Source organism: Oryx dammah, unplaced genomic scaffold (assembly GCF_014754425.2).
Source record: "Oryx dammah isolate SB20612 unplaced genomic scaffold, SCBI_Odam_1.1 HiC_scaffold_9, whole genome shotgun sequence".
Taxonomy (NCBI): domain Eukaryota; kingdom Metazoa; phylum Chordata; class Mammalia; order Artiodactyla; family Bovidae; genus Oryx; species Oryx dammah.
Window position 1 is genome coordinate 45260754 of NW_024070193.1, and position 3892 is coordinate 45264645.

Below are 3892 nucleotides of genomic sequence, written 5' to 3' on the forward strand. Positions count from 1 at the left end.
GGGACCAGATGCCATGATCTTCGTTTTCTGAATGTTGAGCTTTAAGCCAACTTTTTCACTCTCCTCTTTCACTTTCATCAAGAGGCTCTTTAGCTCCTCTTCACTTTCTGCCATTAGGGTGGTGTCATCTGCATATCTGAGGTTATTGATATTTCTCCCGGCAATCTTGATTCCAGCTCATGTTTCTTCCAGTCCAGCGTTTCTCATGATGTACTCTGCATAGAAGTTAAATAAGCAGGGTGACAATATACAGCCTTGACATACTCCTTTTCCTATTTGGAACCATTCTGTTGTTCCATGTCCAGTTCTAAATGTTGCTTCCTGACCTGCATACAGGTTTCTCAAGAGGCAGGTCAGGTGGTCTGGTATTCCCATCTCTTGAAGAATTTTCCACAGTTTATTGTGATCCACACAGTCAAAGGCTTTGGCATAGTCAATAAAGCAGAAATAGATGTTTTTCTGGAACTCTCTTGCTTTTTCCATGATCCAGCGGATGTTGGCAATTTGATCTCTGGTTCCTCTGCCTTTTCTAAATGCAGCTTGAACATCAGGGAGTTCACGGTTCACGTATTGCTGAAGCCTGGCTTGGAGAATTTTGAGCATTACTTTACTAGCATGTGAGATGAGTACAATTGTGCGGTAGTTTGACCATTCTTTGGCATTGCCTTTCTTTGGGATTGGAATGAAAACTGACCTTTTCCAGTCCTGTGGCCACTGCTGAGTTTTCCAAATTTGTTAGCATATTGAGTGCGGCACTTTCACGGCATCATCTTTTAGGATTTGAAACAGCTCAAGTGGAATTCCATCACCTCCACTAGCTTTGTTCATAGTGATGCTTTCTAAGGCCCACATGACTTCACATTCCAAGATGTCTGGCTCTAGATTAGTGATCACATCATCATGATTATCTGGGTCGTGAAGATCTTTTTTGTACAGTTCTTCCACGTATTCTTGCCACCTCTTCTTAATATCTTCTGCTTCTGTTAGGTCCAGACCATTTCTGTCCTTTATCGAGCCCATCTTTGCATGAAATGTTCCCTTGGTATCTCTAATTTTCTTGACGAGATCTCTAGTCTTTATGCCTCTGAAAATCTTTTTTTCTTAAATATCCTTAAATTTTTTCAATTTTTTTTTCCAGAGGACTGAACTGGAAAGCAGCAGTTTGGGGTTCAGCCCTGGGCTTGGTTAGCACCTGACAAATGCTTCTAAGTACCAGCTAGAATAACCAGGGCTTCCCTGGTGGCTCAGACGGTAAAAAGCCTGCCTGCAATGCAGGAGGACCGGGTTCCATCCCTGAACTGGGACGATCTCCTGGAGAAGGGAATGGCAACCCACTCCAGTATTCTCACCTGGAAAATCCCATGGACAGAGCAGTCTGACAAGCTACAGTCTATGGGGTTGTAAAGTGGTGGACATGAGCAACTCATACAGATACACATAATAACCATGGGCGTTTACTGAGGGATGACTACGTGCTAGGCATTGTGATCACGTTTACATGGATCAAAGCATTTGACTTCACCACCATCAATGGTAAGTGTGATGACTCTCCATTCCACACACGAGGCACAGAGGGGTTAAGTGACTTGCCCAAGGTCACCCAGCTGCTAAGTGGAAGGGCCAGAAATGAAGCCCAGGTGGGAACCGTGTTATCAAGTCTTAATCCAGGACCATCACTCAACGGCACTCCCACTGCCCTCCCTGCCACTCTGACAGCTCCTCTTCCTCTAGTCCCTCTGGGTTCAGAGCTGATGACGAGGCAGGGCAAGTTCCTGGAGTGTGAGCAGCCAACTGACTCTGGCCAAGCACAGTCACATGAGTTTGGCTTCCTGCCTGCTGCTCTTTGCTTGTTTAAGTCTGCTCAGTGTGTGAACTGTGTCTTTTCTGCAGAACCTGAAACTTCATCTACTTTTTATCCTTTTCAGAAAACACTCTCAGCCTCAGTGCTTGCTGGGGCTCCTTGCCCCAGGCCTCCACAGCCTTCACGTCTGGAATGAGAACGACATGCCAAGGGAAGCAACCAGCAGGGGATGGTGAATCAGGATGTTCCCATCAGCCCTAGAGAGACTGCCAGGCCAGGAGCTGAGATGGGTCTGCAATATTGGGGGTCTGCTTAGCTGCGGATGAATCAGCCTTAAGGAAGAAGCTGGCTGAGGGGCTCTGTAGAGACCATCACTGGCGGAACCACAGACCTGATTCCATTCCTCAGCATGCCATTCCTGCAAGGCTAGTCCAAGGAAAATGATGGGGTTTCCAAGCAGGAGAGGATGATTCACAACCTTCCAGATAGAATCCCAACAATCCCCAAGTTCTGAAAACCAAAAGCCTTTTCAGTTTTGGTGCCAAAACTTTATACATCCATTTCAGTGCAGACATGCCAGTGTGTCTGGTTACTGGAATTCAGAATTTGGAGGGACTTCCCTGGTGGTCCAGTGGCATAGACTCCACACTCCCAATGCAGGGGACCCAGGTTCTATCCCTGGTCAGGAACTAGATTCCACATACCACAACTAAGAGTTTGCATGCCAGATGCCACAACTAAAGATCCTACATGCCACACCTAAGACCCAGCACAGCCAAATAAATATAAAAAAAAAAAAAATCAGATTTGGAATCACATCTGCTTTTCAGGGTTTGGGAATGGGACTCTGGACCTGTAATAATATATCAGACATCCAGTGTGATGCTAAAGGTTTACATAGATGATTTCCTGAATGCCTTACAACCACCCCAGCCTATGATCCTCATCCTACAGACTAAGAACTCTTCAGCCAGTGACCAGCATACTCACCTAACCCACAGTGTTGCCTCAGCAACTCCTGGTCAGCCTGGCACAACTCTTGCAACCAAGCTACAGCTCGAGGCCCCACCTCCCTAGGCCCCTTTTCCTTCTTTCCCCAACAGGAGTCAGGTCTGCACCGCTGTCTCCCTGTGAAGAACAGGCTAAAACTCCTTCTCCTTCTCCTTTCCTAAGGACAAATTTGACCTTGGGTTAATTTTCCAGCTCCCTTTCCATGAAGGCTAGATAAAGGCTCAATGTCAGCAGTGATACTCAGCAAAACTGTGGATGGATAAAAACGACCTCTGATCTGGACTAGAAGGACCCTGGATGAACTAATGAACTGTTAGGACACCACAGTGAGGCCTCCCTGAGTTCGATGGCTCCTATGCCCGTGCAGGTTCCTTGAGGGAACCTGGGGACTTGCCTATTCGCTGCTTAGAAGACAATGGGCACTTCCCTGGTGGCTGAGTGGCTAAGACTCCACCTCCCAAAGCAGGGGGCCTGGGTTCAATCTCTGGTCGGGGAACTAGATCTCACATGCCACAACTAAGACCCAGAGCAGCCAAATTAAAAAGTATGAGAAATACCTCCCTCCAGAAAATATACGTATTTAAAAAAGATAACGGTTCCTATGGGGCTCCTAAGCCAAAGCGGCTCCCACAACTAGCTATGGGGGTGTCACCTCCAGAGCAATCACGTGGGGAAGAGAGCGGCCCCTGAGCCGATGTGCGGATCCTCCTGCGGAAGAAGTCACGTGGTGTGGCCGTGCCGCCTGCTGGGCATCCTGTGCGGCATCCTCCTCAGCAACTCCCACACCGGGTGTACATGGTCTGCTGTGTCTGAATGTCCAGTGAAGCCTAACCAGACCCTGGCAGACGCTGCTCTTCCTCCTCACAGCCCTCTCCTCACCTACTTCCAAGCTTTCATCCCCCACAGATGGAAGTGGGGTACCCATTCCGCACCAGGATGGAATGCAGCCAGCCAGCCTGGCTTCCCGGGCCTCGATGCCACCCCTCTGCCATGGCTCCTCGGCTGACAATCAGGATGAGAGGGCATCTGGGTACTGGCTGCTGGACCCTCTTCCTGCCCACCAGTAAAACACTTGACCAA